Source organism: Acomys minous, assembly GCF_964271855.1.
Source record: "Acomys minous genome assembly, chromosome: 10".
Lineage (NCBI taxonomy): Eukaryota > Metazoa > Chordata > Mammalia > Rodentia > Muridae > Acomys > Acomys minous.
This window is the reverse complement of record NC_140491.1, coordinates 112,069,922-112,081,420: the sequence shown is the minus strand read 5'-3', so window position 1 is coordinate 112,081,420 and position 11,499 is coordinate 112,069,922. Positions and strand designations below refer to the sequence as shown.

Genomic DNA, 11,499 nt, shown 5'->3' with positions numbered 1-11,499 from the left:
TTAACCAAGATTGGTCCCCTAGGATTAAGAGGAGGAAAACTCTCTCCATTTTCAGCCAAGGGAGCTTAAGCAGAGAAAGTTGGGTGTTTATTTGGTATGGGAAGAGTTTGGCCACTGAAGCGGGTGATAACTGGACTGGCAGTGTGAGCTCTAAGGAAGGCCGGGCATTGGGACCCTGTGACCATTGTGGTTTTATGTGGATGACTCTTTTGAATTGAATTCAGGAAATGACCTAAAAGTGACTTGTGCAATGAAATAAGAAAGAGGACACTGAAGTAGTCATCACCAGAAAGCCCCGTTTGTGAATTTTGGATCATCCAATGGAAAGATCCCCAGAACCAAACAAACGTCTGGAATCCCACCCATCCCTTCATCCCTGAAACCCTTTCCCCTCCAGTATCCAACCCTGTGTACATGGGACCACCGGAATCCTAGCACAGTGGGCTCTCTTTAGATAAGGGGGATGAAGCAGAAGTGAACAGACAAGGTACAGGGGCCTCTCCAGCTACACTTCCTGACCCCCGGCCGGGAGGGTCCGGGGTGGGGGTGGGGGGCTTCCACCACCCACGCGGCCGGGCTCTGACGGGTGGGGACCACAGGACGTCAATCCCAGGCGCCCCGCCCCCTTCCGCGCCGGGCGGGGTCTCCGCGCCGCCGCCACGGGCGCAAGCGAGGTCGCGCGGACGGGGCCTGGCCGCGGGTGCCGGGAGGTGGCCTGGCCACCCGCGCCGCCGCCCCCCAAGCCTGACGCACGGAGGGCCGGGCAGCGATTTGCCGCGGGCCCGCCGCCCGGGCCGCTCCGCCCCCGGCCCGCCTCTCCTCCCGCCTCGCCCAGCTCTCCGCCCGCTGCGCCGGCGTCCCCGCGTCGTCCCCAGCGCCCGCCAGCCCGGCCCGCGCTAGCCAGGTGAGTGCGGCCGCGCGGAGCAGGGGGCGCAGGCCGCGCGGGACAGGGACGCGCGTGGCGCGGGCGGGAGGGCGGGCGCGGCTGTCCCACCCTCCCTACGCCGTCGGCCGGTCCGCGCCCGCGGCAGACAAAGCGCCCGAGGTGCGAGCCCCGCCGGCCCATCCCGCTCCCGCCGCCTCGGCCTCGGCCCGCACCGGTCGCTCCCGCGTCCTAGCGGGGTCCCCGGGCCCTGAATCTAGCAACAGGTTTGAATGTCAGCCTGGATTCATGGGGTCCCCCTCCTTCCCCGCGTGCGGGCATCCAGGGCAAGCCCCCGCATCCCTGCCTCCCGGCCCGCTCCTTTGTGTGCGCCTGGAGCCGCCGGTGCGGGACGCCGGCTGCAGGGCCAGGGCTCCCGGGTTGCCGGTAGGGTTGGGCTCCTCCAGGGCCTGCGGGGGGCTCACAGCCTTTCAGCCCTACATGGCCACAAAAGGGAGGCCTGAGATACTTAGGGTGCAGGGACCTGTGTTATCCAGTATTCCCTAGAAGGAAGGGATGGTCGCAGCCTGCTCAGCTCTGGAGGTGATGATGGGATTCACCCTGTCTGAGGCTGGGGCATGCTGAAGCTGACAGCCCTGTGGCTCGCCACGCTCTGACATCCTCTCACACATGGCCCTCACCCAGAGAAGTTGGGAATAACTAGACAGCTGCTGTTTGACAGGTCCTAGCTGTCTTCAGGTCTTGTCTGTGTCCAGCATAACCCACCATGCCTGCCATCAGTTTAACAAGCTCTTACATTATAATTGTCACTCAGGGTACCCCTATGTTGGAAAATCCCTGTGGTTTTCTTTTGGTTGGATCAATTTTTTTAGGCGGGGGGAGGGGTGCGGGGGAAGGAATGGATTTACCCCCATTCAGGAAGAAATCACAATAAAGAACAATTTATCTTTGTTTACAAACCTTGGGTCTTGTCACACCTAGCTGATTTCATTGGTCTGCTATTTTAGTGTAACAATACTAAATAGAAGGAAAATATTTTCCTTTTGCTCTAGGCAGTAAAATACTTTCTTTGTTCTAGAACCAGGAAGCCTTTATACCTAATACTTTTTGGTGGCCAGGACTTGGTGGCCGCCTTTACCCTATGACAAACAGCGACAACGAGGAAAACTCCAAAGAGATTACAAAGCCTTTACACATCTCTGTTGATTGCTTTTATGTCCCAAATTCCAGGAAATCGTTTTTTGCAGAATATGTATTCAGACATTCTAGATCAAACTTACCCTTAAAAATTGGCCTTCCGCTGTGTATTTAGAGCTTACCAGCGTTGTAACCGCTCCGAGTGGGCCTTGGAGCAGTCCATGGAAGAGAGCAGTGATGGACCCAGAAATCCTGAAGAAACAGAGTGCAGAACATAGAAGGAAGACAGAAAGCTGGGTCGGCCTGGGTTGCAGTTGATTGGCAGGTGCCTAAAGGGATGTTAAATGGGCAATCTTACTCATGATGTATCTGAAAAATCAGGGGGAGAAAAAAAATCACGTTTTGATGTATGTGTATGCATAGGCATGTGCGTTCACTCCTTCTATAAGGATCCCCTTAGAACAAACACAGACTAGTAAGGTTGGGTTTTAAGCAACAGGGTGATAGCAGATTTGTACAGTTAACTTTGGAATAGGTTCACTTTATTAAAAACGCCGTTTATGTTTAACATCTTAACTTCAGAAGGCCTTTTTAGCTCTTGCAAGCAAACAGGAGCAGTCTCTTGGGGGAAAGTAGGCCGTTGACTAGAGTCCTGGCTAGTTTTTGCCAACTGCTCAAACTAGAGTTACCTTGGGAAGAGGGAATCTCAGTTAAGGCGCTGCCTCTGTCAGATTGGTCTGCTGTAGGTAAGTCTGTGGGGGCGTTTTCTTGATTAATGATTGGTGTGGGAGGGACCCAGTCCATGCTGGCGGGGTGGGGCCCAGTCCACGGTGGGCTGGTGCAGTTTCTGGCCTGGTGGTCTTGGCTTAGATTATAAGAAAGCAAGTGAAGCAAGCCAGCCAGTAAACAGCTTTCCTCCATGGCCTCTGCCTCAGCTCCTGCCTTCAGTTCCTACCCTGGCTCCCCCGATGGGGGTCTGGGCCTTGTAAAGTGCGGCAGACCCTTTGCTCCCCATGATGGTTTTGGTCAGTGTTGTGTGACAGCACCAGAAGCCTGGTTAGAATCGAAAAGCAGGGGCTTTCAAGGGAAGAGGGAGCAGAAACCTAGATTTCTGTATAGCCTCGTTTGAGGCCTAGAGTTCACTCTCACAGTGTGCAGTCCTGTGGTTTTTGTTTATTCATTCACAACATTGTGTAAACACCACAGCCAGTTCTAGGCAAGCACAACGACTTTGTGTTGTGGATTTATTGGCCTTTTCTGGACATGCCACAGACGGAATCATGAACTGTGCGCTCCTTAGTGGGTGGCTTAGCGCGTTGTCAGTGCTCATCTCCATCGCGGGATGTACCATTTTAGGGCAGAGTAATATTCCGTCGTGTGGATATACCAAAGTTTGTTGACTTAACTGATGTTCGTTTGGGTTATTTTTACTTTGACTATTTTGTATAATGCTGTGGTACATACTCATTTCCAGATACTTTGTGGACATATTTTCACTTCTCTTGGAACTGTAACCCCGTGTGGGATTCCCGGTCACATGGTGGATATGGCTTTTTGAGGGACCATTACACTGATTCCCATCGCTGCTGTGCGTTGGCAGCCTCATCACCAGCCTGCGTGGGTTCTGCTTTCTTCAGTTATTATTGATGTAGTGTTGGTGGTGATGCTCAGAATCTTACACGTGTAGGCGTTTTACCAGCTGAGCCACACCCCTACCTGAGGGCCCCTCCCCCTTCTCCGTTCCTTTACTGGTAATGTTTGTTTGTTTCTTTGTTTTTGATGAGGCCTGTTAATGCTAATGGCTGTCAAGTGATGCGTTTTACCTTTTTATGTTTCCATTAGTATTTGCATATTTCCTTTGGAGAAATGTTTATAGTTTATGCCTTCACAGGTATTTTCATATTTGATTTCTAAATTGTCCTAGAAGGTAGATTATATGTAGTTTGCTGGTAGGTGCAGAAAGATTCTATGTTTTGCTTGTTTTTAAACTTAGCAATAGGGTCCGAGTGTGGACTTTTGGTCTTTTGACTTCCTGCATTCTTCTGCTTGGTGAGGCATGCAGATGTTTCATTCTGCTTGGTTAATGAATGACAAAGCTGGAGGAGAAAATTAAACCAGATATAAGGAAGCAAATGTGTGAGCATACTGCTTGGTTACCAGATTTTGTTATGCTTCTAAAGACAAATTGTTTCCTCCCATCCTAACGAGGGAAGTCGAGGTTTCCTTATGTCAGATGGGGAAAGAGAGTCATGGTTATAGCCCATATCTGGCTCTTCCTGCTTACCTGATCCTGGAGCCCCGCGTGCACGCCTTCAATCAGCCTGTACACTCAGTGCCTTCTATTTTCCCATTAATTTATTCCCTCCAGGCCTAAAATAATCGAATGATTTTGTACAAAGATTAATTATATTTTTTTTTGGGTTAAGCTGGAATTAAATTTTACTTTGGAGGGTGCAGTTTCACTTTGAAGTTCTTAGAGCAGCTTTTATGTACCTCTTGGCAAACTCCTTAGAAGCTATGTGGGAACCATGTAGTATTTATTCTTCATGGCAAATACATTATGCAATGTGGTACCTGACACATACACAGGGGCTAGCATTTGTCAAATAAATGAGTACATTTAGTAATTAGGAAAAAATGATATATATGTTTTTAAAGACTAAGATTTAGAAAATCTAGCATGGATTAAAAATTAGAAATTTGACTCCTATCTCTCTGTATCACGTTTAATGGAAGTAAGGGGTCTGCTTAAGAACCTGGTGATGCCGGGGACAGTGACTCATGCCTGTAATCCCAGCACTCGGGGAGGCAGAGGCAGGCACATCTCTTGTGAGTTAGAGAGGCCAGTCTTGGCTACAAAGCAAGTCCAGGATAACCAAGGCTACTCGGAGAAACCCTGTCTTCAGCCCCCTTGCCCAAACAAACAAACAAACAAACAGGACCTGGAGACTGGCTTGCTTGTTTCCCTCGTTAAATACACACATGCAGTAGTTGGACCTGGGTATCTGTTGGATGAGTGAATAAGGGTGTGAGTGAAAAAAGAATTGATGTTTGCTGTACTCACTGGAGCAGCTGTAAGAAATGAATAATTAAGCTCTGCTTTTAATGTATATATATGTGTATATATATGCATACATAGAACATGCTAGTTATAAAAACTGAGCGAATAGTGAGGGTGTAGAGTAGAAGCTGAGTATCTCCCTTCGCTTCCTGTCTATTTCCCTCCCTTCTCCCCTACAGTCACTCCTGTTACAGCCACTCACATCTGTACGTGTGTCCGTGCACCTGTGTGTGTGTGTACACATTCACATGACCCACCATAAACACGAAGTGCCTTCATCCTTCACAGGTGGGAATCAGCATGTGTATCGTTCTGTTTTTCACTTGAATATCATGTTTACGGGTCCCTTCTCGGTTTGTCCTTGCCTGACCTTGGCGCCCAGATTAAACAGAGCCTTCAGAGATTATCAGCACACCTTCCCTGTTTCTGAGCTCCGGGGCAGATACAGAGGCCTGTCTTGTCAATTTGCGTTAGCTATCACCTGACACCTGTGGGGAGCGAGCACCCCGAGATGACCTTTCTGATTGTCCCCGGTCTTTTTGTGCTCTCAGATTCCCACACTTGTTTTCTCTTACACTTTGTGAGTTGACAAAGGTAGATGATTAGCTAAGTCAGTGTATGTGGGGGTCATGGAGAATGAAGGCGCAGGTCCTACACGTCTGTCTCCTGGCTGTGAGCCATAGGTTGCCTTCTTCTTCCCTTAGGATTCCACTGTCTTATACAGTTCACAGGGTCGGGGAATGGTAATAAGTGAGATGTGGGGTCACATATGAGGAAGCCACGTAGCTGCATCTAATAAATATTAAAAAGACTGGAGGTACAGTTTAGCTGGTAAGACTGCTTGCCTGACAGATGGGACACTCCAGGTTCAAGCCCCTGTACCAAGTAAGCCTGGAGTGGTGGCACATGCTTGTCATACCACAGTTGGGAGGGAGAGGTGGCAGGAAAGATCAGAAGTCCTGTCCTTGGCTGCAGAGGGAGTTTGAGGGCAACTTGACATACATGAGACCCTGTCTCGTGGGAAGAAAAAAGAAGGGTAGGGGCTGGTAAGACTTTTCAGTGAGTGAAGATGCAGGATGCCTCATGTCCAGAGTTCCATCTCTGAGGTCTACCCAGTGTGGGGAAGAGAACCAGTTCCCACAAGTTGTGGGCTCCACACGTACACATTGGCAGGTGCCTCCCCCACCCCAAACAAAACAAAGTGAAGTAAAGAAGAAAAAAAATTAAGAATTTCCTAGTAATAAACTGTCACGTGCTTTTCAGATGTAATTTGTTACTGTGGCTGTTCTGATTATGTTTTAGCTTAGCAAGAACAAACTTAAGGGGATAGAGTGGTGGCCTTGGCTGCCTTCCACTGAGTTGGAAAGATTTGCAAAAACTCCTAGGCTATCTGCCTAGCTTTAATTTTGGCAGGCTGTTCTGTGCAAACACTTGAGTCTTTGGGGGCAGGAAAGTAGAGGAAAAGAACAAGAGTGCACAGATGCAGGGTAGCCTGTGTTGTCTATTATCTGTATCTATTTGATTTCAGACGGCGAGCTTCTCTCAGCACAAGGGGATGACGCTAGCTGCTGTATAGGATAGCTGTGAGGAAGGCAGGGTTTAATGTAGTGCCAGGCCTCTCTCTAGGTGGTGTTTGAATACTTTCTCTTCTCTTCTCTTTCCTTTTTTTTTTTTTCAAATAATTTCTGACCAACATTCAGTCACTTGGGTCAGTAAGATGACCTGTAGGCCTAAGTCAGAGTTGTAGTCTATAGGACACTTGCTAACCGTGGATATGCCACCTATGTGCTCAGATCCTTATGAGCAGAAGAAGCCGTCTCTTCCCCACCTGACCGGTCCTGGCTAAGTCTTTTCATTCATTGCAGCTGCCCCCTCTCAGGGTGGGGGAGTAGAGTGCAGAAGTTAAATGTGCAGTGTCCTGGAAGCTTAAGTCCTGATATGTACAAAAAGCCCATCTAGGGTCGAAGGAGACTACTTACTTATTAATGATTTCCATGAATAAAATACTGATAGAGAGTTGTTAATGTGTCCTAATGTCTGTGCTTAGCAGTGGTCATTGTTTTTTTTTCAATACTTTGTTTTGCTCATGATCGTTTTACGTACATAATTTATCACTTAGTGCTCATTGCATTTTCAGTTCGCTCAGGTAGAGAGTGTAGGGTAGAGAGGTCCTAAAGGGAGGCCAGGGCTCCTCTGTCAGCTGGGTGTGTGTCTGTGTATGTTGGGGCAGGACAAGTCCCTCCCAGTTGAGGATTTGCAGAAACTGCAGATTCTTGGAAAGAAGTTGCGAAAATCTGCATTAGAATTCCCGTCTTCTCTGGACTTGCAGAGTCATTTAGAAAGGAGCCTGCTCTTGTCAGCTGGTTTGTAAAGAGCTATTGATTATATTCTTGAAAGATGGCAACATTGTTTTTCCTTTAATAGGGATTGCTGGAGCGTTTGCTTCCCTTTCAGTTTCATTGATTGGATACCTTGGCAAGCTTTGAGTTGGGGATCTGCCGAACTAAAAATGGTATTGGAAGATCACAAATGAACTTGATGCCCAATAATCCCACAAAAGGATTGGGAAACTGGCTGCTTCGGCTTCTACATAATGGGGGTGGGCAATGCCGTGGTTAGGTTAGAGGGACTTTTGCCAGGGTGAGTTGAGTTGCACCGTGTGGATTTTTTCTGACATTGAGTAAGTTTTTTATTTATTTGTAGAATGGCAAACATGAACTATGGGTGGAAGAGGTGGAAGTTGTCTTCATAGAGCTTACCCTTTAGTTGGGCGGGAAGGAGTGACGATGGCAGATAAAATGACAGTGGCGAAGCTGTGTCTGTTCTTTGTAAAATCAATGTATTGAGTTGGGCCTTGGTAAACTATCAACAGTCTCCTGAGGAACGCTGACAAGAACAATGCCGCTCTTGAAGAGATGTATCATTTCTCTCGGTTATTCTGTGGGGGTCACTTCACTCGCTTTATATAATAAGTCTCCTTCAAGACCTGTTTTTCATGGACTGGGTTTCCAAAAGCCAAAGCTGAGTTTGAGAGTCATCCCAGGGTGGCCCAGTAGGTCTCATGCTGAACAACTTCTAGCCTTTGTCTCAGTACCGGCCTTGGTTCCTTGATTTACATTTTTAATAGTTAACACATTCTTATGTCCTTAATCCATTTCAGAGCAGAATGTGGTATAGATACATACACACACACACACACACACACACACACACACACACACACACACGAGCTCCATGGGTGAGCACATGGAGGCAGACAGGCTCATATAGCAGGGTCAGCCATGGTGAATAGGCTTTTTCCCAGGTCAGTGTGGTGTGGTAGCAGCTGGACTTAGTGGGAAGGCTGCTGCCATCACTGAGCAGGGCTGGTTGTCATGGTGACAGCATGAGTGTTGGTACTTGCTGTCCCTGGTGTAGATAACATATACAGCATGCTAAAAAGCACATGAGGTGGGTGGCTTTTAAGTTTAGATTTTTTTTTCAGGGAGAGAGGCCAGTTTGAGGAAGACGCTGACAGGGTGCTGGATTGGCAGGCAAGCAGACGCACCCAGCTAGGATCCAAGTACATTTAAGGAGAAGTGATGGTGGTGGGGGCAGCCCTGATAGGTAGTGGAGGAGACTGGGTCTCTTTTGATCTCTGAATTTTGAATCTTTCCCACTCCCTCTTTACATTGTTTTCACAATTTATCTTAGCCCAAGTCCTTTTCATTATAAAAGCTAATTGGGTTCTGAATAGGCAGTGTATGCATACATTTCAGTTTATAAGAGGCAAGAAGACACATGAAAACTTACTTTTATTCTCGTTCCTTGAACATTGTCCTCTGTGAAACTGTCAGTCTTAGTAGGTTCATGTGCCCTTCCAGAGGTGTCTTGTTTTATACATATATGCTTTCTTATCCTTTTGACATAAAAGACACCTCAGTATCTATGTCCGCACTGTCTTCTGGGACAGTGTGCACACTCTGAACCTTGGCTTCTTTTTTTCATGCCAGTACATGAGGAGCTTTGTTCTCCTCCCCCGCCTGCCCGTTCTCTCTTCTTACCTCTCTCCTCCCCTCTTCCTACCACACGCCCCTCCCTCCCTCCCTCCCTCCCTCCCTTTTTCTCCCTTCCCCTCTCCTCCCACCTCCCCTCTTTTACTGTTTTATTTTGAGACAAGGTCTCCTGTTGCCAGAGCTTGTCTGGAACTCTGTGTAGCTGAAGATGACATTAAACTCTCACCCTCCTGCCTCCACCTCCCAAGGACTAAGATTGTTGGTATGAATAACTGCACTTGGAATATATAATATCTTTACATATATGTATATATATTATATATATATTTGTTTTTGATACAAGCCTTGCCACATTGCCCACGTTGCCCAATGATTTTTCTGCCTTAGTCTATCTCACAGCTAAGACTATAAGTGTATACCACCCCCATAGCATCATCTTTTTAAAAATGTGGGGGGGGGGCGAGGAGGGGGAGGAAGGGGAGGGTGTTATTATCTGTGTTTGGTGCTGGACCTCAAACTCAACGTGTATGCCTTGCCTCACGTGGGTAAGCGTGGGTAAGTGCTTTGGCACTGAGCCATATCCCCAGCCTCTGGTTCTGGAATAATTTTAGATTTATTGTACAAGGTGTGCCTCTCCTGCATCTCCCGCAGTTTCAGTTCCCCTTGACCTTACCTCACAATGGTAGGTTAGTCAAAACCAAACCAACCTTGGCGTGTTACTGGTGACTGAAGTCCAGACTTTGTTTGGACTTGTGTTTCCACTTACTGCCCTTCTGTGGTTCAGGATCCCTTCCAGAATACTAGGTTACATTACTACTTTTCTCTTGGCTTGGCCTTGTAGTTTTGGACGGCCCTAAGAGGTTTCAGGTCCGTAAAACACCCCTGAGTGCACATGTCTGATATTTTGCTCAGGATCACAACAGTGGAATGGGTGTGTCTTTGACAAATCTTGATACGTCTGTAGTTAAACATTCCACTTACTTTATGTAAACCTTGCCATGTAATAGACACTTAGGTGATTTAGTAAGTTATAATGGTTAAGAGAGTAGAATTTGAGAGCTTGATCATCTGGGTCCAAACCCTATTTCTGCCCCAGCAATGTGATCTTGGATTACTCCCCCCCCCACCCCCGTTCAACACATAAGAGTTGTGGGAGGATTAAGTGGAAAATGTGTGGGATGCTTAGGAGAGCATCTGCCAGGATTCTAATGCTGGATAAGTACATAAGATTATTAAAAAGCTACCGATTTTGATTATTAGAATAGTACGGTAATCAATCCCCCTTCCTTTTTTTTTTGTTATTTCACAGACAGTGGAGAGGGAAGGTGTATGTGGGAATATTTGTAGGAACTAGGTTTTAGGTCTCTCTGTGTTAGGGTTCTTTAAAGGAGCAGAGCTGATAGAGTGAGTATAAGCATTTAGGATTGATTTACAGCATGCGGTCTGGGCAGCCTAGCGGTGGCTGTCTCTTAGGTACGCGGTACATGATAGTGGATGTCTAAGCAGTGTCATTCCAGCACTCAAAGCCCGAAGGGTTCCTGGAGAGCTGCTGGTCTTCAGTCTGTGCTAGAATCCCAGGGAAGTTGGTTCTGATATGTGGAAGGATGGATGAACTTGCCTTCCAGAGTGAGGGCAAGCAGGTAGCACAAAGCACTTCCCTTCTTTCATGTCCTTCTCCGTGGGCTGCCACCAGAATGAGCTGTCTCAGTTAGGCTGGGTCTTTGTGCTTCATATAATCTGGCTAAGAAAATCCCGTGCAGCATTGTGAGGTGGCTTGTGTTTTAATTGACTCTAGAGAAAAGGGTCAAGTAGACAACCAAGATTGGCCATCATAGCATCCTCGGTCCTTGCAGTTCTGATCTTTGGAGATATTGCTGGCTTTCCCTCCATGTAGATACTAGTCTGCATATCGACCAGGGATATCTGAGAAGAGTGGTGTCACAGCATTTATTGTGGAACCAAATTATTTGTCTATTTGTTGACAAGTTCTTTTGTTATGAATTAAATTGGGCACCTTTTCAAACTGAGGTATTTTAAGAGTTTAGGATTTGCTCATGGCTACAATCCTAGCACTTGGGAGACTGAAACAGGAGGATTGCCACTGAGTTCAGGGAAAGCTGGAAGCAAAGTGAATCACAGGTTAGCTTGGGCTGTACAGTGAGAACCTATCCCAGACAAGTAAACAAAAGCTTTGGCTTGGATGTTTGCCTGTTCAGAACACATTTGTTCTTTGTTATTTGGGAAGTGACAGAAAGCTGTTGAGGTGGGGAGTAACTTGGGGAAGGCTAAAATACTGAGGTTGTAGGGCAGACCAGCTGCGCCTTCGAATTCCAAATTACTGACCTCCTGAGCTGGCAAGCACGGTGACTTGGGATGCTTAGAGTTTTAAGGGAGTAGGCCTGCTGTGTGCAGCTATGTAATTG

The 11,499-nt window shown here is 47.4% G+C and overlaps 1 protein-coding gene across 5 annotated transcripts in view; it reads left to right on the top strand.

Moving 5' to 3' along the window:
- The first annotated feature begins 389 nt into the window (after positions 1-389).
- SESTD1 (SEC14 and spectrin domain containing 1) overlaps positions 390-11,499 on the top strand; it is a 91,447-nt gene continuing 80,337 nt past the window's right edge. Inside the window, exon 1 of one of the 5 annotated variants that reach the window (XM_084798505.1) lies at positions 390-487. The gene's annotated coding sequence lies outside the window, so the exon portion shown is untranslated. Of the gene's footprint in view, positions 488-667; positions 905-1,127; positions 1,150-2,049; positions 2,346-2,638; positions 2,767-11,499 lie in introns of those variants that run through there. The other 4 variants (XM_084798507.1, XM_084798506.1, XM_084798503.1 and 1 more) reach the window with 4 other exon arrangements.